The sequence below is a fragment of the Sminthopsis crassicaudata genome, chromosome 5 (assembly GCF_048593235.1).
Source record: "Sminthopsis crassicaudata isolate SCR6 chromosome 5, ASM4859323v1, whole genome shotgun sequence".
NCBI classification, from domain to species: Eukaryota; Metazoa; Chordata; class Mammalia; order Dasyuromorphia; family Dasyuridae; genus Sminthopsis; species Sminthopsis crassicaudata.
The window spans coordinates 66,271,614-66,294,671 of NC_133621.1; the positions used below are offsets into that span (position 1 = coordinate 66,271,614).

The 23,058-nt window shown below is 36.3% G+C and overlaps 1 protein-coding gene and 1 long non-coding RNA gene across 6 annotated transcripts in view; one reads left to right on the forward strand and one right to left on the reverse strand.

Annotated features, from left to right (window-relative positions):
• SVIL (supervillin) overlaps window positions 1-23,058 on the forward strand; it is a 247,505-nt gene that overhangs the window by 74,385 nt on the left and 150,062 nt on the right. The window lies entirely within an intron of this gene.
• Window positions 9,175-15,571, reverse strand: LOC141542551 (uncharacterized). Its single transcript, XR_012482200.1, has 4 exons — window positions 15,413-15,571; window positions 13,768-13,892; window positions 11,621-11,709; window positions 9,175-9,423 (listed from the first exon to the last, which is right to left on the reverse strand). It is a non-coding gene; the product is annotated as an uncharacterized LOC141542551 (long non-coding RNA).

A 23,058-nucleotide genomic window follows, 5' to 3' on the forward strand; every position in this document is an offset into this window, starting at 1 on the left:
ATAGAAACAAAGTAAGAACTAAAAGAGAAAAGTGGTTATTGTAGGAAAATCTCTAAGGAGAGTTCTATCTTGACAATGAAACTCAATAATCTCCAAGATTGGTCTCCTTAAAGAGCAGGCAGTTTTGGAGAGGAAATTAAAAAACAACCTGAGGTTTTCTACTGACTTAACCACACAGACACACAACTTAGGCCTTGGGGGTTTCTTTATCACAGTCCTTCTATGATTCCTCCTCTTGCATAGCATCTAAGCCACTTGGTTTAGTAGAGAAACTTTGGAATCTCCATGCCTAAAACAAACATGTGCAGACATGCTTTAAAATAAATCTTTCACTTGTTTTCAAAAATTCAAATGGCTTTATTAATTTTTGTTCATTAATTTTTCTTTATGGAGGTTGTCTGCAAGTAACTGGATAAGGAGGTGAGATGATCAGTGTCTAGGTTAACAGCCTGAAGGCTGTTGCAATAATCAAAGTACTTGAGGAAAATCCCCAATGAACAGGGGAAATCTGTGATTATGGAGTTTCTGAGATAGACTGAAAAGAGAAGACCAAAAAAGAGTTCTAAGTATAGTATACTCTATGGGAGAGTACTCAGAGAAATATCAGGGTAGAAAGATGCTGGGGAAAGACACTGACAAAACAAAGGAGAAGATAGGAATGGAGACCAGACCTCTCCTTCTGAGGATGAAAAATTGGGAAAAAAGAGACTGAGACAGATATTTAATGGTGTTTGAGGAGCCAGGTCATTTTACTGGTTGTTGGTAATGGGAGCTTTAGAAGAGGGAATAGGGTGAGGTGAGGGCAGGAAAGAGTAGGAATTGTGGAATGAATCACAGCTGCCCCTGAGAATGTGATGGGCAGGAGGGAAGGCTGTATAGGCAAAGTGCCTTTTTGCATGTAAAGTAGATGGAAAATCCTGGACCTTCTAACTCTGTGACTAGATTAAACAACCTGTACAAGGAATGGAATCTGCTTTAGTTCCTCATTCTCTCTTGAAAGTGAGTATATCAATTGTATTTTAAATGCAAAACATAATCATAAAGCTGGGAAAGTCATTTAACCTCTCCAAACCTCAGTTTCCTCATCTCTTAAAAGAGGAATTTGGACTAGCGAGTTTCTAAAATCTCTTCCAGCTCTGATCCTTTGATCCTAGTGCTTGTCACATAGATCCACTGCCTTTTTATAAAAATAATCTAAGGAATTGCCTTTTAGGAGTAGAAACAGCTTATAGAGTTAAAAAAAAAAATACCACACAACAACTGATTCAAATCCTGAAGAATGAATTCAGTTTTGCTGAAAAAATAAATATACAAATATGTACAAAATTTGCTAGAGTAGCTTATTCACCTAGCAGGGCAGTATGTTACACTCCAATTTAAGTTCTAAGCCATTTAGTAGTGAAACTTTGGAATCTCCATGCCTAAACCAAACATGTGCAGACATGCTTTAAAATAAATCTTTCACTTGTTTTCAAAAATTCAAATGGCTTTATTAATTTTTGTTCATTAATTTTTCCTTATGGAGTTTGTCTGCAAGTAAGGTAAATAAAAGTAAATAATGGGTATTCAAAAGATAAGTTCTATTGAGTTGGCTTAAAACTATCATTTTTAGGTTTTAACAATTTTTCCTGGAAATAGTTGGGGACTTGTCCAAAGTTATACATTCAATTATTGATCAACTCGAATAGAAACCAGGTCGCACCTCCTGCTCTAATGCTCTTTCTATTTAAGTAGAATGAAGGAGAAAGGACTGAATACAGAGCATTCTAAATAATTCAACTAAAAATTTTCATGCATTTATCATCATTTTGTATTTATATAAGTATCAAACTTTTTCACCCCAACTTCTCAAAATTCCTAGGCTTACATTATTGTACTTGAGACCAAAATATATTAAAAGTTTCTAGTGTTTGAGTTATTGTTATTATTGTGTTGTAATTTCTTTGGAGGGTGTTGGAGGGTACATCCAGACACTCTAGCCTTTAATAAATTTGGATCTTTTCTTTCTTCCTTTTCAAAATATGAAAATGTTACAAATTGTTTTCCTGACCTAAGTTGCCATTTGCATACAGTCTTCCGCAGTGCTTTTGTGTTTCCAACCTTCACAATAAAATAGAGGGAAAGATAAAGTTGACAGTATAATTGAATTTGAAGTAGCTGCAGAGCCGGGCTTGTTGCAACAGCTGATTTGATCCCTGGGCTGCCTTTCCAGAGCTATTTATGGTAGATTAGCTGGTATCAACACTCTACTGTTCAGCCCATAAAAGGCTGGTCCTATGTGAACTTGCCACACTGCATTTGGCATAGTCCTCCGAGGCTGCCGAGATTGTCTAGCTTCGTGTGGATAAGACCAGTGATGGATGGGAGCACAGAAGCCAGACTGACAAACTGCAGCCTTGAGGACTCCCGACTGCTAAGGACTTGTAAAAGAAGACTGGGTCCCAAAACGCTCCAGGGCTCCTTGCTCAGAGGAGATTTGGACCTATAGCTTTTGCCCTGTTCATGTAGTTGGCTTCTATACATGCTTATTGGAAAGTCCCGAGCTAAATTTACCCCCTTCTGAATCATCTTCACCGGTATGACTCTGTGTTCTTGTAGAGTGTATCCTTGGAAGTTGAATTTGTTGAAACAAGTCTGAAATAGAATGAAGAAGATCTAACTTTTTGTGTCTGTTGGTGGGATAGAGGTTTTGTGTGTCTTTACTTTTTCCTTTTTTAACTTAGAAGACCAAGGATCTCGCAGAAATTTGAAGTAAGTGAAAATTGTTCCTTTTAGGTCTTAAGAGATTCTCATTGTCATTCTAGCCTGTGTTCTAGGAATGTATGGATCTGAAATGCTGTGTGATTAGCTCCTTTAGCCTTCTTTGAGTATTTGGGTATAGGCTAGGGTGTTTGTTTTTGGTAAGACATTGGGATTCAATTCTGGAGAAAGACTGCTATAAACAATCTTTTAGTATGGGTTAATAAACTGTCTACATGTTAGCTTCTCAAATCTCATAATCTAAGAACCTGTAATCTAAAAATTATAAATAAACTTCCAGCTCAGTGTATCTTACTAACTTGTTTTTGGCAATTTGAGCAAAACATTCCCAGAAGGGCAAATTAGTCATCATAATGGTGAGTATTTAGATAAGTAAATCAGAATTCTACCTGCAATTAATATTTGATTTGAGGAAAGACAATCTTATCACTTGTGTAAAGCTTTGAACTTATTGGCAGCACATGTTCAGTATTCTGGGATTTATGTTCCAAGTTCTTTCTATCTTCAGTTTCCAAACTTAAAAATTACCCTTCAGGAGAAAAGTTGTTTTGTTGCTGAGCCATTTTAGAACTTGGGGCTGAGGCTGCTCAAAACATTTGCTCCTTTCTCTAAGTTGGAAATGTAGTAGTAAAACCTCTATTGAGTGAGGGACACCTTGTCTCTGAGCCTGCCTGGAGCCTGACAGGAACAGTTCACTTGATAACTCATCCTCAGTTTCTTCATCTGTAAAATAGTAATTACTTTATACAGCTCTGAGATCAAAAGAGAGAATGCTGATAAAGTACTTTGTGAATTTTAAACTCTATAAATGTAAATAAAATATAAACTATAACTTATATTTGTATTTATCTATAAGCTTAGATTTATAATTATAATTTATTATAGAACTAGAGATACATAAAATATCATTTATTACTTATTAAGTAATAATAAGTTATCTGAGGTATGATTCACATATTTTTAAAATTTTACTTTCCTTAGAGATGTTTCTTTATATAGATTCAAGTGGACTAATAATAGTCATAATTTCATCATTTCTAAGAGCAGTATTTATAGGGAAGAGAAAATTATTTTAATGTCAATAGAACCTTTACAACAAATAAAGTATATATAGTCAAGCAAAACAATTCATCACATCCATCCTGTCTTAAATTATATGCCTTCTTCCTTATCAGTGCCTCCCTATCTGAGTTGGGAGACCTCACCTTCCATCCCTTTAGGTGAGGTGTGGTCACTTTGCTCTTTATCTTTTTATGTAAATTTTGCCAAGATTCTCTGGATGCTTAATATTTCTGATTTCTAAGGTGGTGATGGTAAAAGGACGTTGGCTATGGGGTCAAAGGACCTTGAGTTGAATCTTTGGGTGATCTTGGCTAAATCACTTAAGTGTTTCCAAGCTCTATTGTTCTCATCTGTAAAATGGGGGGGATTAATCCAGATGATAAAATCCAGCTTGGAAATTACAATTCTTGGAATTTCAGAGTTGTTTTACTTTGTATTTCTCTTATTAATGATTTGACATATTCTTCCCCATGGTTGTTGAACATTTGCCTTTCTAATTTGGAAAACTGCCTGATCTTTCCACTCTGTTTGTCAAAATATTTAAAGAATACATTCACTGAAGGACTTTGGGACCATAAGGAGTGTTGTGAGGAAGTGCCTTTGACATATTATGGGTTAGGAAGGGAAAGTCTGCTCTAGAAAGCAGCTTGCTGAGTGAAAAATAATGCCTCACCTTTAAGGGGAAAGGGTCCCTACTTTTTGAAGTATTCTTTGCCATTATGTTAGCAGAAGTGTGTTCATTGGTGAGGTTTGCTTTGAATTAAGAGAATTTCTACACTTGGATTTTTATTTTTGGAGCCCTAGGGTCCCCTGTTTAGTAGCAACACATGCATACTTCATGCCAAAATGCAGCTGCATTAATCCCTAGAGTATTTCTGCCATATTCTTATCCAATGTGAAAAGGGCATATTGGACTCTGGGAGCTATTAGAATAAAAACTATGTAAGAAGAAGAGATTGCTGTCTTAATAGGATGGAACAAATGGGTTTGTGTATATGAGTTTTTGCCAGTACAGGAAATTAAGGCACATTCAACAAGATGAATGACTTCAGTGTTGGAGGTTTGCCTGAAATCAAGAAACATCATCCACTAAGATGATTTGATATGTGTGTGCCCTTATCAGGCACTGCACTTGATCTTTTTTGAGTAAAACATTCATTTAATCACTTTTATATGTTGCCTTTTCACATCTATATGCTGTCCTCTCTTGAGGACCGGTGGTGTCTTCTTGATTTTTAAACCAATGTATGTTATAGACAAGTCCTATTGAGGCATGCTTGGGAGAGATTCAGTTTGTTTTTATAATGTTTTTTTTTAATTCTGAAAGTCTATTCAAATTGTAGTTATTGTTCTTCCAACCTAATAAAAAGGTTTGTAAATAAAATAAAGGGATATAGAGTGTGTGTAAATATAGCACAAATGATATTACGTAATTGGGCTGTGGTTTTTGTTTTGGACTCAATTGTCTTAGTATGAGGAGCTTTCAGTCAATTGAGTATTTTTGTTTCAGTTATTGGGATACAAATAGAAAAATCCAAAGAGATTTTGCCTTCTTAGAACTCATAGTCAGGAAGAACAACAGGAACACAGTAAATCAAGATAAAATGTTCCAGATTGAGGGGAAGGCATGGAGAATCATGGAGGCAGTGGCTCTTGAGCTGAACTTGGAAAATGGCTAAACTTATAGAAGTGAGGAAAGAGTATCTAAAGAGTTGGAGACAGCCTGTGGAAAGGCAAGAACATAATGGAAGATAGAATATTGTGTGAAAAAGTCTTGCATTTAGCTAAGCAGAAATGTAAAAAATAGGATAAATCAGTTATTGGTCTATATATATGGAAGATGTGAGCCATGGGAGATGAGTAAATATAAATTGAGCTTTGTTCAATACAAGGAATATTTATTAAGCACCAAATATGGAGAGGATATAATGCCGAGGTAGGAAGGTGAAACTAAACATTTCAAATCTGTAAGGTACTTTTAATCTAGAGAGATTGTTTATAAAAGGGAGGGCAAACTCAAGTATGCCCTTATTATTTTTTGCTGAATAACAGGTGCATACCTTAATTCAAGTAGGTAGAAAAATGAAATAATCAGGACATAATATTTGCATTCACAGGATAGTGGGAAATGATAAAGAAATTAGTTTAGCTTTTGGGGGAGAGGGGAGGGTGGGTAGCTGGCACATGATAGTATGCTGTCTGGAATGAGGAAAACCTGGTTTCAAATTTGACTTCAGACACTAGCTGTGTGACCCTAAGCAAGTCATTTTTCTTCTGTCTGCCTCAGTTTCTTTGGCTGTGGAAAAGGGTAATAATTGGACCTACCTCCCAGAGTTGTTGTGAAGATAAAATGAGATCATTCAGTTATTTAATCAGTAAACACTTAATAAACATCTATTATTTGCCAGGCTGTGATAATTTACAAAGAAGAGTCAAAGACTCTTGAAGTCTGAAGAAGCTTACAATCTAATGGGGGAAGACCACATGCAAACAAATATATACAAAGCAAGTTATGCATGGATAAATAGAAAATTATTAATAGAAAGAATACACTCAATTGAAGAGGGAGTGGGAAAAGCTTCCTGTAGAAGGTGGGAATTTAGTTTTACTACCATTGTCACTACCAATATAGTAGGAAAACAACCAATTTATCATGTTTTCTTCAATAATGAGGTCTATCTTAGCTAAAACAACCATTTTAGAAGTAAAATTGAAATTTTAAGGAACAAATTATAGTTTAATCAATTTCACAGTGATAGGAACTTTATAAATAGAGAGCATGGGACAAATAAATAACTTTGGCATTTTTTTTTTTTGTTTGTTTTTAACATTATCTTTGTTGGTTTAATGGTTAATGCAGAAATTTGTTTTTCATGTCTATACATATTTGTAATGTGTTTTAGTTTTCTTGCTTTCTCAATGGATTGAGGTGGAGGAAGAAGACTAGAGAGAAAATATAAAATTAAAAATTGGGGAAAAACATATACATGTCATTCTTTTTTTCAGTGCAAATTAGAGAAAACAACAGTATATTAGTTCATCATGTGTAGTTAGCAGAAACAAGCCCAGGCAGTCTGAAAAGTTTTGCAACAGTTAATCCATATAACCTTTGCAAATTTCTTTTCTTAAAATGCTTGAGTAAGCTAAATAGGTTGAGTAGATCAAAAAGAGCTGTGCATGCTATAAATGGTAGAAATTTAACATTATTAGATTGGTTTTAATTACCACCAAATGTTCATTTAGCTGCATATACATAACCCAATTGGCTAATCCACAGACTTCTGACTAATTTGTGTTGAATTCTTGGGGGAAAGAATCTATCACCATGACTAGATAAGACATTCTTGGGGTGCTTTTAATTTGAAGGATTCAGCTTTTTAAGACCAAATTATGTTTCACTGCACAAGAGAGACAATCCCTTTCATCTGGAATTTATTTGTGTTTATATAGCATCTTTTCTCAAGAGGTTTCAAGAAGTTTCATGGAGAACTTTCCAACAGTCAACAATTTTAGTTATTTCAAAAGTCAGATACAGGGACCAGTTGTAAGTGGAGAGACCCATGAAAGGAGAAGGAGTCAGCAAGGACTCTGTAAAGATCTTGTTGTGGATCTCAGGGGTTCTTAATCTCTTTTGTATCATATATCCCTTTGACAGTCTGGTTTTTACCAGAAGACCATTTATGGGTTCTTCTATGAACCTCTTCTCAGAACAAATTCAGAGAATAAAATACGTAGAATTACAAAGGAAACTAAAAGTTATTGAAAATAATGATGTAATTTTTCTCATCCAAATTCATGGGCTTCCTGAAATCTACTGAACTTCTTAGTTAAGAACCCCTAGAAGAACAGAAAATTAGAAAAATTAAATGATTGATATGTGGTAGATCTAAGCTTCAAACCCAAGTCATCTAACTCTTGATGAGTTCCTTGTTTGAAACAGATCCAGTCTGGAGCCCAAAGGTGTCTGAGCACCGAAAGAGTTCTGTCACATGGGGCAAAGTAGACTAGTGGGGAAAGCACTCTGGAAGAAGACTGAGAAGCTATTTCTGGCCCTGGCTTTGTTGCTACTGAGCTGAATGCCATACCACAAGTCATTTAACACCTCTGTTTTGATTTCTGAAAACTATGAAGTTGAATTAGATGATATTTGAGGTCCTTTATTGTTTTAACATTGAGTGATTTGGAGGTGGCCTCTGGCCAAAGAAAATATGATCCCATAGATATAATTACCTTCTTATTGGAATCATGTTACATATTTACAGTATTTCTAAGGTTTACAGAGCGCTTTTTATTTGATTCTCACAATAACCCCAGAAACGGTTAGGTAGACTTATGGATAGAGCACTGGGCCTTCATCAAAGACATGGGCTATCAGTGTGACCCTGGGTGACAGGTCCCTTAACCTCGCTCAGCCTTAGTTTCCTTATTTGTAAAATGAGAGCCTTAGCATAGTGCTTGGCATGTAGTAAGTACTTAGTACATATTTATGGACTGACTTGACTCTAATGTCACTTCTAGCTTTAAGTCAGTGATCTTATGAACTCAGTGATGTAGGTAGTGCAAATACTATTATAAGGATTTTTATCATCATCATCATCCCTGAAGGAAAACTGAGGCCCAGAGGAATTAAGTGACTTGCTCATAGTCATAGTTAAGGGCAGCTAGGTAGTGCCATAGTACACGGAGTACCAGATCTGAAGTCAGGAAGACTCATCTTCCTGAATTCAAATCCAGCCTCAAATATTTACTAATTATATGACCCTGGGCGAGTCCCTTAACCACGTTTGCCTTAGTTCCCTCATCTGTAAAATGGTCTGGAAAAGGAAATGGCAAACCATTCCAGTATCTTTGCCAAGAAAATCTTAAATGGGCTCATGAAGAGTCAGACATGACTGAAATGACTGAACAACAAATAGTCATAGTAGTAGAACCAGTATTCATGGTACTCCAAATCCCATGCTCTTTGTACTAAGGTAGGTCCCAATCATTGTTATTAAACATAAAACTGATTTTACATCTATAATAAATTTTACACAGCTGTGGTATCACTCTTACAGATTCATTTGAAGGATATTGAAATACCAAACTATTTAAAGGTTTATAAGACTTGAGAAATAACTAGAGTATTTGGAGTGGATGAGTGATCGGGCCAGGCAGACTTTTTAATGTAAAGTCTCACCAGTTGTTCTTCTGAGCTAGTAATTGTCTTAAAAACATTGGATCATGGAACCACAGGTTTTAAAACTGGAAGGTACGTTAGAATCCATCAAGTACAATCTCTTCATTTTACAGATAAGGAAAATAAGGCACAAAGAGTTATAATATACAGGAACTCACTAAGTAGAGCTGGGATTTGAATTTTATTTATGAAAGGATGTGTGTGTTCTCAAAAGGTTGTTCCAGAGACATATGGTGCCAGCGGAACCTGGTGCCAGTGGAAAGTGCCATAAGAGGAAACCCAGCTCTTACCCTGCTGGAAAAATGTGTGGACAGTTGGCGTAGCTGAGATAACCAAAAATTCATAAACCTATGAGAGGAGTTCACTGATCCGTGGTACAGAGGATAACTGTAAGGCTCATCAACACAACTGATTTGCTGTTTCTAAAAACAAGAAATAAAAACATACAAAAGTATAGAAAAATCCAAGAAACTCTTTACAGAGTTTTGTTTGTTTTGGCATTTGGAGGACTTATATTCTCACTGTGTTGAATAACAACAAATTCTTAGGACCTTAAGTTACCTTAGACATTTTATACTCTTAAATTTAGTTTGGCTCCTATTTCATACTGATTAGAAAGCATTCCTGCTGCCGTTTGTGGGAGGGTGGTCTCACAGTCAAAGTGATTTCCTATAGCAAGTATAAATGTAATAGAATACAATAAAATTCTTAATCTAGTCGAATAAGATAAAATTCTGGTATTCTATGAATTCCAGTTGGAGCACCTGAATTTTTACCTTAAGAACAAAATAGGACTTACCTTTCTTGTGAAAAGCATATGTTATACTTCCTTAAGTTGTCTCAAGCAATGCACATACCAGTGGTAAAGAGCCATCCTTTGCTACTAACCCTTTCATCAAGAGTAACCGAATATACTAAATCAGATTGAATGACTCTATAAAAAACAGCCCAGCTGAACTATTGAGCTCAATGGATATTTAAAAATAATCAGTTGTGGTGACTACCCATCTCAGTTTCCTCCTGACCTTATTTGGGTTTTCTAGAAGGGGTGTATGCATATATAGAAATCATATAAAGGAAAGTCTTCCCCTCCACTTTTTACCCTTCTCCCCTTTCCCTCCTCTTTTCTATTATTTTTTTCCTCTTCCCATCCTACTCTTCTTCCTTTTGTCATGATTTCTCCTTTTTTCTGTTTCTTTTCTATCTTCTTTATTTTTCTCTTCCTTATTTTCCCTCTCCCTTTTTGTGTTTTTTCTTTCCTTATCTCTTCTCTTACATTTATTCATCTTCTGAAACCAAAATCAAGATCTCTACTCATGAATATCTGTAAGTTTTCCTAAATATAATGTATGCTACACTTATGGATGAATGGAGTAGCTTTAAAAAATCTAACTCTAATTATAATACCTTTTATAGGAGAAAGACAGGGAGAGGAAAGAGAGAGAAAGAGGGAAATGGTGGGAAGAGAGAGGGGAGAGGGGGAAAGAAAGAGAAAGAGAGAGAGATTGAGATTGATTCCTTTTAATTTAGTCTTCTGTTGGCTAAAGGCCTCTCTCCATTCGTTTAAATTATTGACTAACTGAAGGGCAGGTTTTATACAGAAGGTTATAGAAATGAATTTTGGCTAAAAATTTTTACAATATTACAAATGAAAATAAGAATACAGAAGTATAAATTTGAATTGATGGTGCCTGAAAATCATCAATGCTTTGGGTCACCTGTCATAAAGAATGACACACTGGTTTAATTATAGTTGAGTAAAAATTAAAATAAGACATCAGCTTCTGCTTTGGTGCTCATTATCTCCAATTTAAATTTAGAAATGTTGCAATTCCTCCCAGCCCCAAGGGCTACTGATTTGTTTGTTTTGCTTACTTGCTTATCTGTCTGTCTGTCTTTTTTTTTTTTTTTTTTTTTTTTTTGTCTATCCTTTCATTTATCTATTTACCCATCCATTTCATTTATTTATTTCCTTGTTTACACACATATTCATTTGTTTGTTGATTGATTGATTGCCTGCCAGAACTAGATGAACTTCTGGATCTAAATTCACATGTGATTCATGTGAATTTCTGGGGCTTGTCTAGGGTAGCTGTGAATATGTGACTAGGGTTCTAGGACTTTAAATACTGGCAATGACTGCAAGCACTTCATCTCAGTTCAAAACTCTTTTGTTTTAAAACTTAACAGCCAAAGAGTAAAAGCTGTTGACCCTTACCATAAATATTTATCATAAGTCTAGTTCCCGTGGGCTAACAGCAATCATTTTGGCAGGGAGCTGCTAAGATCTGGCAGGCTCAGCAAATTATGAAAGAAATTAAGGTCTGTACATTATCAGTATTTCTTAAATGGGTCTGCATTTTCATTTGTAACCAATCAGAAAAGCTTTCTTCCTGAATTTTAAATATCTCTAAGTATCAAATACAAGTATATGTACTTTAGCTAAATGGTGAACAAATGGATGGATAGAAAAAATTGTTCCTTAAACACTTATGTACAAAGTGGAAAAGAAGAGTTTCTGCTTTCAGGTTGCTCATAGTTAGGCAAGATATATGTCCACCGTAGGTGGTGCCTGTGCCCTTGGTATATATTGGGTTTCTGCCCCATTAAAGCACTTACCCGAGATGAGGAATGGGGAGTAGTTCTGTGTCAGAGGGGAGATTCTGGGTCCTCTCCAGTAGGGATGAGGCTAGGAGAGTCCATCTGATCTGGGTAAAAGGAGAAAGGGTGATTGGTAAATTGGAGGGATTAAATTCTGGGGCAAGAAAGTAGGAGGGGCATGATTGGTGCTAACTGGTGGAACTTTACACCCCAAAGCATCAGGGACACCTACTGAGGGTAAGGCAAGTTGGAATGGCTTAGTGCCAGCTTCTAACAAATAGGCAGTTAGGAAAAAAAAAAAAGTGTGTGTGTGTGTGTGTGTGTGTGTGTGTGTGTGTGTGTGTGTGTATACATGCTTAAAAAACTGTATCCATCATCCAAGGGAAACTGCTCACAAGGCAATGTGATTTGGTCATATACACACACACACACACACACATATGTATATATATGTGTGTGTGTGTGTGTGTGTGTGTGTGTGTGTGTATATTACTCTGGAAGGTAAATGCTGTTATTATCATCCCCCATTTTACAACAGAGGGAACCAAGACAGAGATCAAGTGACTTGATTAGGGCCATGCAATTTTCCTTGAAACAATAGGAATAAAAGAGCTGAGGAGATTTTGGGGGAGGGTATGGGGGAGCAGGAACTTTTTGAGAAGGTAGTATTGGTAGTGAAAGTGTATCACTAGTAGAACCTGGAGGAACATGAAGAATGCCTAGATGTGACCCCAAATTATCTCAAAACTCACCAGGGGGAGAAGTGCTTTCTTCCCCCCTCCCTAACTATGACGAGATCTTCCCATGTGAAAATAGCATCTAGGGAAGGGAACTTTCACGGTGAGAAGGCAGCTGTTCTAAAGCAATGAAGTCCAGAGAGTCAGAACCAACCTGGAGAGGAATGAAGAGCTTTGGCTCGTATCCTCTTCAAAATGGAAGTTCCAGGAGGAAATTTGGCAATGGGAAAAGAGGGACAGAGGGATGTTTCAGCATGAGAAGGCTCTGGTTGTAAGGGAAGTTCCAGAGTGAAGAGACAGCCAGGGCATGGATCTTAAAGCAATATAAGCTTCTAGTCTGGGAGCTGGGAAGTTATCTCATCCAACCATCACTTTTTAGATATGAAGAATCTGGGGGCATGCTAAGTTGCTTGCCCCTAGTCACACAGGTATCTAAACAAAGGTTGGAGTTGATCTTATATCTTCATTCCAAGTGAAACTGATTCTTATTGTGGGGTCTGCAAGATCAGAACTGTTTTCATGTTAAAGGCATTTTAATTTTTAATATGATAAATATAGATCAATGTAACACATATAACAATGTTTTTTAGGATTTCTGAAATCAGAAAGTTTGAAAGCTTCTGCATTATAATAATACCTTTGAGGTAACTTGAGACTATGACTATATGACTGCATTAAGTGAGAGAATATCTATAAAATGGTTAGCCCAGTACCTGGTACAAGGTTAGACACTTGATAAATGTTTATTTTCTTTTTCTTATAAACATCTCATTCTGTTATGGTAGTGGTATTTGTTCAATTGTTTTCAGTCAAATTAAATTGCATTAGTCAATTAAAAACATATTATTTTATAAACTTTATGTGCTGTTTAAGTGCTTTGTTGTTCAATCATTTCAGATTCTTTATGATCCTAGTTGGTATTTTCTTAGCCAAAGTACTAAAATGATTTGCCAGTTTACAGATAAGGAAACTAAGGCAAACAGGGGTAAGTGACCCTCAAAGTCACACAGCTAGGAAGTGCCTGAGAAATGATTTGAACTCAGGTCTTCCTTACTTCAGTATTGGTGCTCTAACCATTGTATCACCTAGCTGCCCCTCAGTGCAATGGAGGACATCCCAGTTCTCTGACAGTTCTAGGAAGGGTCATCATCCAGCTTTGGAATAATTTTGCTGTTTTAAAAGATGTTCTGAGCCAGACTCTTAGGGGAACCCCTCCTAGAGTGGAACTGCTTATTCTTTTGGATTTTAGCATCTTCCTCATGGAGGAAACTTCATTATAAACTAGAAACTAATAGATTGGCTGCTAGACTGTCCCCAAAGGAAGAAATAAAATTTGCATTCTAATAGAACCTCCTTTTTAATGAGATGGTCCAGAGTTTTCTTGGCAGTGGATATTTACAGATGGCAAATAGCTTATCCAATACTCACCATGAGAATTCCCCAAGCCAAGTGTCCAGATCTTTGTGCCATTGTATTGGCTACGGATAAAGGAGTTGTATGAAGACTTGTTGATTCCAGAGAGTGAAACCTGGCTTTCTCCTCTTAATGAAGTGCTAAAGAAGTCAAGGAGGAGGAGGAAAGTGAGGTTCATAGAGATCAAATGGCCTGACCTGGATCATGAACTTGGCAAAGGGATGTCCAAGTCGGCAGAGTTAACATCTTGTAGAGTCTCCCTTTTGCCTTTGACAAAGCCCACGGGAGCCCTTCAAATGAATGTGAGCAGGGGAGTGAAATCTTGTAGAGAAAGGCATTTATTCCAGTAAAAAACTTTTGGAAGTTACTGTTACATGTCTCTTCTCACATTTTTCAGGTTGGGGGAATGAGCATAAAAAGAAAAATTTCAACATACAAAAAGTATCCTTAAGAAAGCTCTCTGGCAGTAATTTAAGCTGCCCCTTTTTCTTTCTTTTTTTTTTTATCATTTTTTTTTAAATTTTTATTTTATTTTATAATTATAACATTTTTTTGACAGTACATATGCATGGGTAATTTTTTACAACATTATCCCTTGCACTTACTTCTATTCAGATTTTTTCCCTTCCTCCCCCAACCCCCTCCCCCAGATGGCAAGCAGTCTTATATATGTTAAATATATTACAGTATATTCTAGATACAATATATGTGTGTAGAACCGAATTTTTTGTTGCACAGGAAGAATTGGATTCAGAAGGTAAAAATAACAGTTTACATTCATTTCCCAGTGTTCCTTTTCCGGATGTAGCTGGTTCTGTCCATCATTAATCAATTGGAATTGGATTAGCTCTTCTCTATGTTGAAGAAATCCACTTCCATCAAGCTGCCCCTTTTTCAAATAAAGTCTGGTCAAGTCATAAGTAATTGTTGCACAGCTAGTTAAGAAACAGAATCAGTACCAAAACCCAGCTTTCTTAGCTCTGCAGTCTAATGCTTTTAATAATAACTGTACTTTGACTTGTCTCATAAATGCAACAGCTACAGGATGAAAAACATACTTAAGATGGTTAAAGATGATGATGATAGCATTGTTGGCCTTGGTTATCACTAGGATAGTATTTTATTGAAAAGGTATGAATTTTTTAAAGAGCACAGAATATTCAGGCAAAAACATGCTCCTTTAGAAACATTTCAGTGTTGCTGTGTAAATAAATCATGCTAAGACATTTCTCTTCAAATTTTTGCTCCCTTGTGGAGATAAGAATGAGCAAAACCAATAAGATTTTAAAGTCAGATTTGAAAGAGGAAGTGAGCTTAGGAATTTCTCACATTTTTTAGTTAGGAATAGAATTAAGGAAAAAATTCCTTCCCTTTCCATGCTCTTCCCTCCACAATTTCCCCTACCCCAGGTACCTGTTAGGAACTTTTCTGAGAGATGGCCAGTGTGAATTATGCATCATATGCTTTTAACATAAAATTTTAAAACACATCACAATGCATCTTCTTGGGTGCTTTGTGCACTGATTTCTTGTGTGCTTCAGTTAAAATGGAATAATTTAATTCAACTCAACAATCATTTCTTAAGTGTGGTAGCAAGACTAGATGAAGAATAGCCTTCTGTATCAAAAAAATTTGATCTACAGGTCTACCTTTTTCTTACCTGTCTTGACTTTGAATCTCTGGGCGAATCACTTGTCTTCACTGTGATCCAGAGAACCCTCTAAGACCAGAGAAGTCCCAGCCATATAGGATGACAAATTCAGTGTGTAGGACAGTGTCACGCAGTTTGGTGCTTGATAAATGTTTATCAATTAATTGATTCATTGATAAGTTCAAGAGAATGTTCTGATCCACCTTGGCAGAAGGAGTTTCTTCATTGGGTTGATTGCTATACCAAAGAAATTCCAGGTCCAGACCAATCCACTGGTCAATCTACTGAGGCATCAGGCAATGTAGGCAAACACAAGAGAAGTCCCTGTAAGGGAGTTTGCATTTCACAATAGCTTGAACAAATTGTACATGCAATTTTACAGTAACTTGAACAAATTGTATATGCGATTTTGGCGTGACAGATAGAAATCTGTACTTTTTTTTTTTTTTTTTTAAGAGCAGTCAGGGTGTTTCAAGCAGCTACTTGTTAGTTCAATTAACCCACCTTTATGAAGTGATTTCTATGAGCATGGTTTTGATTAAATAATAAACTGGGCCTCCTAGTTGCATAGAAAATAAGATTAGCTTTTAAAAAATTTATAAAGTAAAATGATAAAGTGCTAATCTGGGTTACTAATTACTAAATACTAAAGTAGACACTTTAAAAGATCTCTTTAGGATCAGCATGATATGGATGGCAGAATGGCCTTAGAGTCAAAAAGAAATGGTTGTGTGATCATTGGCTAGTCAGCTCTCTGTACCCCAAGTTATACATGAATTGATGATCTCCACTAGTGGAGAGAATTTCTATCTGCTAATGAAATTATAAATCTGGACCAAATACCTACGATTAAATAATAAACTGGACCAATTAAAGAAAAAAAAAAAAAACTATGGTAAAGTTATCTGTTGTTAAGTCATTTCAATTCAGTTCAGTCAACATTTATTATTTCATCAAGGCATGGTGCTGGATTTGATATAAAGAAAGTGAAAAAAAAACCTACTCTTAAGATACTCACATTCTTCTTTGAAAGAGGGCGCAAGTAAAATTAATAGAAGCAATCATTTGAAATTTAACCCAACATCTGCCCTAAACAGTCTGAGAGCTACTGGTGCTATTCATGTTGTTGTTTAGTCATTTTCAGCCTTGTTTGACTCTTTACAATCACATTTGGGGTTTTTGTAGCAAAGTCACTAGAGTGGTTTGTTATCTCATCTTACAGATGAGGAAACCAAAACAAACAGAATTAAATAACTTGACTAGAGTCAGACAGCGCGTATGTATTTGAGGCAAAATTTGAACTTTTGTCTTCCTGGCTCCAGGCCTTGTTGCTCTCTATCCATTGTGTCATCTGGCTATCCAGATAGTACTGTCTTTTTGAAACTAATGATGCTTTTACCTTATTTGAAGTAAGGATGTGGTATTTATTCAAATGGAAGAAGAAAAAAACATTTAGTTATAGAATTTGCTTTTATATTTACCTTTGAATGCAGATGTACAGGTATATAAGTTGTTTGGAATGGATTTCCCCCACAAAGGTTCTGGGGAAGAAGAGGAGCTGGCATGGGAACAGTAATGATGAGAAAGTAAGTTAGAATGGGTCAAATCTGATATTTGGGAATTTACCTCAAGGAAAATAGTGAAGCATCCCTGAGAAGTGGTCAGGGAAGAGGAAAGGCTGGAATGCTGTTTCAATTCCCCATCTTTACATTGTTCACATCTTTTCTTTTCAACCCAGGAAGAGAAAGCACTATTTCTGATTAGTGATTGAAGACATGATGTTCACCCAAATGGAAAGGAAATACTTAAATGTTTTTGGTTTTAAAAGGATTTCCTTTTTCCCCCTACCTGGCTACAGCTATATACAAAAATAAAAAAAGGAAAATTAAAAAAATAAATAAATAAAAATTTTTAAAAAAGGATGTGCCCAAGGCAGGTATGTTACCAGAAGAGATCCTGAAAGTGAACTAGAAAGTCATATTGATCATTATATACAATCAAGAGCTCATTATATTCTGAAGGTGTTTCACTTTTGAAATAGGCAAATAGTACAAATAATAAGTCCCATGAAGGGGTTATATGAATCTGAATTATCACTATTTGAAGTTGTGATTATATAAAAGATGGTCAATGGATGTAGTCCATTAGAGATGTGAATTTATATAATGCACTTATCAGGATCTAACTGTACAATATGTCTTGTTACAAATTTAAGAGTTGCCTAAAAATTAGATTGCCTTTTTAAAAAAAAATTATAGAGTAAGATGATGGAGAACTAATCTAGATTAGTACTTTATTTAGATACTTTAAAAGATCTCTTTGGGATCCCCATGATGCCATGGATGGCGCAATAGTCTTAAGAGTCAAGAAGAACTAGGTAGTTTCATATTTTCCCTCTGCCATATGGTTGTGTGATCATTGGCTTAGTCAGTTAACTCTCTGTACCCCAGTTATAGATGAATTGATGATCTCCATTTGTGGAGAGAATTTCCATCTGCCAATGAAATCATAAGTCTGGACCAAACCAAAAAATGATCCACTAGGTCATTAGAGTGCTCATAGTCCATTGAAGAAGATCACAGGGATTCCAAGATCAATTTTCCCTTAAATTTCTCAGCTGTGTTTTCCTATAAACCAAATCCACTACATAGACTCCATTTAGAACTTTAGGAGTTTCCTTTTTGTCTTTTTTAGACAAAGAATGCTGTCCAAGAGAATGGGCTGTCTCAGGAAGTAACGGATTCCTTTTTGTTGGAGATGCTCAAGTCAGCATTTAGGTTGTTGAATGGATTTTCAGACAGGTGTCGTTTGCCAGTCTTTACTTTTAAAGCCCCTTATTCTGAGATTCTCTTCTATACTAGAGAAAATCATAGTTTTATAGTCAAAGATTATACTTCTAGCCTAGGCTAACATTGGATATAAAATGAACAGAGGACAAAACTGATTTAATCCAAACTCATCCAGCCCTCCTGGACTTAAGATGGACCATGTGTCATGGACAACATACACGATGGTGACTATGTTGCTCTTAGAGTACTGAGTCAAATTGGATGTAATATACTTGAGGTCAGGGACTGTTTTATGTCTGACTTTTTTCTCCTCAGTGCCTTGCAAAACGTTCTTCATATAATAGATGCTTCATAATTGTCTTAAATTAAATTGAAAAAAAGCTGGTAAAAAAAATGAATTCTTGAATTATTTATTTGAAATTTCACTATTCTTTTTCTCATGCCTGAATAACATTTAAGCTCCTCTCCAAGGTCATTTTGACTTAGCAGTCCAATTATGAATCGATTTCTACATCCTGATTTTTTTCTAAAATTGTAGGAAGTAACTATAAGGTGAATCTTATTAATACGAGGATGGAATAGTTCAGTTACAAAGTGTACTGACTTCTAAAGGTGGTTCTAATCATTCCAGGCATGCCAAAATGTATATAGCTATTTATCACCAAGGAATTAACAGTAAGATGGTATTGGAAGAAGAACCTAGCATGGCAATTCAGGAAAAGGGGGGGGCTAGTTCTGATTCTACTGCTATATTTCATGTGTTATCTCGACCAAATAATTTATCTGTAAGATATAATGATTAAACAGAATCCTTTAGGTCGAGTAATCTAGTCCATCTTTTTTAAAGCTGGTTTTTCTGTAAACATAAAGGGGAGGCTTAAAAAAACAAACTTACCTATATCCAATATAAATCACATAGATTATCTTTTTGAAAACCAAGGCAATCTTTAAATTTTCTTTGTATACCTCAGAAGAATTTAAAATACTAAGCTTCTCTTTTGAATTATGAACTATGTGTTAAATCAAGTTGGAAAGAAGAAATTTAGGGGACTGCAAATCTACCACCTATTTCATATAGAAATAACTAAATAGTTTGCAAATGATTCAGCAATCACACACTTTGGTTCTCAGAGGAAATTATTCCATTTATATTACTGCTATCAAGTGCTGAAGTCATTATGTTGAATTATTTACTTAATAATCTCCTAAATACCAACTATGGGATGAAGAATGGGCAAGGAGCCATAAAAATTCTGCTTAAAAAATGGCTTAAACATAGGGGAGAAATGAGAAAATAAGGTCCCCAGTAACTGATGAGGATTTCTTTATTTCTACATAGAATAATAGGTTCCCTAGAGACCTATTTCTGATTACCTTGTCTGCTCCCTAGGTATACACAGGCCGCATGAAGTCAAAACAGATTCTCTTCTGATTTGTTAATGGATAAGAATTAAGTATTGATTTCCCTGAGGTAACCAAAGAGGCAAGACATACTGATGTTTGACTTATCCAGTTGAGAGAGAAAGATAGACATATTTGTGAAGAGACCTAGAAAGAAAGGGAGCCTTGAATCTGTGTAACTGTCCCAACCAATATTTCTATGCTAGGAAAACAAAGAGAAAATCAGTAAACTTTTTGATTGATACTAGTGCTAAGCACCAAGCCTCTAGTGATAGGTTATAATTTTGGTTACAACCCTGGGTACCCCTTCTCTGTTATACCTTGACCATGAGAAGGTTTTGGACCTTCAGGGAGCCCAGAGGATACATTTCTAAGGGATCCTTTATGCTCTAGTCATATCAATGAAGGGCTGATAAGCTTGAGACAGTAAGGCCCTGAGTAGATTATTTTATTCTGAATTCCTATTTCCCCTGTTTCTTCATCAAGATTTCCAGAATTTTTCAATTCTCAATTCCCATTGTGCTTTGTTGTAAGGAAGCCTTACCCAGAGGTGTCCACAGTACATGGCAAAGGACCTTTCCCCTTGCTCATTGGACTTGCATGAGGAGGCTGTAAAATGCCAATTTATTTCTATTTTTAAGAAGAAAAGATATCATCCTCTCAGCCTGCCATAGATAAAAGAAAGATAGTTATCAAAGCCCCCCTGGGTTTTGAGATATTTGGAGGTGTAACTGCTGCTTAGGGGAGTTCTCACCCCATCTCCCTTTTATTCAAGACAAGAAGCTGAATCTGAATTATCCTCCAAGTAGGCAAATTAGCTCTGGCTGGGTTTGTGTGTGATATCTAAAGCTAGGAAAGAAAAGAAATTTCAGATGTCATTCCAATAAAAACTTATAGAAACTCCCAGTCCTAAAAGACAAGGTGGATGGTAGGTAACATTTCCTTTCCTTAATAGGTGTAATCTGAGAGAGGAAGGAAAGGATCCAGAATTAGGGATCAAAAAACCTCCTGGCTCACTCTTACAGATAAGAAACTGGGATCCAGATAGGAGAGTGGCACTTTATCTAAGGTCATAATGGTAGTCAATAAGTAATAAGATCAAGTGTAGTTAGCTAGACACTTTACCATGCTGACATGGGTGGGACACTTTTAACTAATGTTCTCCAATTTAGGGATGGGCTCATCTAGATATGTACCTACTGTCAGATCAGGTGTCCACCCTCCAGTGCTTTTTTTCCAGGAAAATCCGAAGTTTGCTGCCTGTTCCCTGAGATTATCTGTGATTGAGCTTATCTATGTCTTGTTTATACATAATTGTTTATGGATGAATGAATGAATGAATGAATGAATGGATGGATGAATGAAGGTTGGTTTCCTTCATGTTTTAGCTATAATCTCACCCTCTACAAGAAGCTTTTCCTGGTCTCCTTTAAAGCTAATGACCTCTCTCTGAGATTATCTCCAGTTAAATCTGTTCAATTTGTACATAGTTATTTGCATGTTGTCTTCCCCATTAGAATGAGAATTCCTTGAGGGGCATAGACTGTTTTTATCTTTCTTTGTATTTCCAGCAACTTAGCCTTATGTCTAGCACATAGCAGGTGGTTAATAAATGACTATTGTTTGATGAAAAAACATTTAATAAGAGCTTGCTTTGTGCTAACCTTGTGCTTAGCAATGGGGACACTGATAGAAAAAAATTAGCCTCTGTCCCAAGGAGTTCACAGTTTGAGAAGCATGAGCAGCAGTGAGGGTGGGAGAGCAGTGAAGAGAAATAATTCTCTAATGGAAGTATGTCCCTGACTCTGATTGGAGGCCTCAAGGACTAGACTGGTTTGAGTCCTAAGGTTACTTTATAATTGAAATCCTTTCTTGAAAGCTCTCAGCATTTCCAGTAGAAGTACTGAAGATTAGTCTCCAGATGAAGGAAAGAGTCTTCATCCCTTGGAGAACATTTGTCTGCCTCAGAAAAGGTAGAAGGTATTTGCAGATGTGCATAGCAATAAGAAAATATAGATTTTTCCTCCCCAAGTTTGCTTTTGTATCTTTATGGCTGCCCTGCATTCCTAGCCACCCAGGGTTCTATACTACTGGTCTTACCCTCTCTGCATGGCGTCATCATTTGTCTCATTAGCACCCTAGAACAAAAGCGGCAGCCACATTTTGGACAGACGCCCTTACAAGGCAGATATATGTCCCAGCAAGAGCACAAGTCCAACCACTCAATTGCAGAATCAGAATGTATGGACACTCAGAGAGCCTAAGCCCTGGGTTTTTGTATTATGAACTATTAACAGCTTAATGCACTTTTCTTGTTTTATGTGAAAGGAATAAGAATCCAAGAATAACAGTGAAGTCATTTGAAAACATAGGCTATAGCTGCCCATTAAATTTCCTTTTCAATATGCATTTTGTTCAAAATATAATATGAATAGAACCTAAATGCATAATTTTATGATTTAATGTGGTTTGTCTCTTTCTTGGTATTCCTATGTCAGTCTTCCCTCTTCCTCCCCAGTTGGCTCTTTATTCAGTTAACATGAACGGCTTGTATGCTTTAAAACAACAGGTAATAAAATTTGATTTAACCACCTGTCTGTGAAAGATGTTTTGTCTCCTTTGGAGAGTATGTGTGTTGCGTGTTTCTGTATTAAAACATCTGGAGCTCTGAACTGGTTGAAATGTATTCCTTTAAGCACCTGTAGCTTCATAGGGGAGTTCTTTAACTACTTTTTCATTTTTATTTTAAATTATTTACTTGATACTGTGCCTGATTTACTCCTACTTTATACAAAAACATATGCCTTTCATCTTCAGGGTCTTTCCAAAACAGGAGTAAATCTTGCTTTCTTTCTTTCTCCCTTTTTCATCTTAGCCCAGTTATCCCTGTCAGTCAACAAAGCAGAGCTCCAAATAGTTGCTGACTGTGCTTGAATTCACATGTGTGTGACAAGTGTGCAAGAGAAGCTGTGTTATTTGCATTCCCAGTCCCTTGACAAAGCTGTGACTGCATGTAGTTGATGAAAACAGCTGGCTCCTAGCGCCTCACACTGACTTACTTCTGCTTAGTCTCTCAATAAACCCGAAGCTCACTTGGGGAAGCTCGCTTGTTTACCTCCACTTATCAGACTTCCTGGGAACTGATTGGGGATGAATCAGCTTTAGGCAAAGGTGTCTATATGTTTGTGTTATTTCTTAGAAGATTAAGTCTTTAAATAGTAATACCTTGCAGGTTGGGGAGCTTTACAGTTTAAAATTAGATCCACTATGGATTCATTAACTAGTGCTGCTTCCCAATTCACAAGTTTTTGCTTGTGTAACCAGCAATGCCCACAGCAGGTTTGTTTGTTCTCAGGTCCTGTATGAACGGCAGGCTCAGGAGAAATTTTCTTCCTCTTGTGCAGGGGTTCTCAAACTGTGGCCGGAGGGCCATATGCTGCCCTTGGGGTTATGGCAAATGGGCTG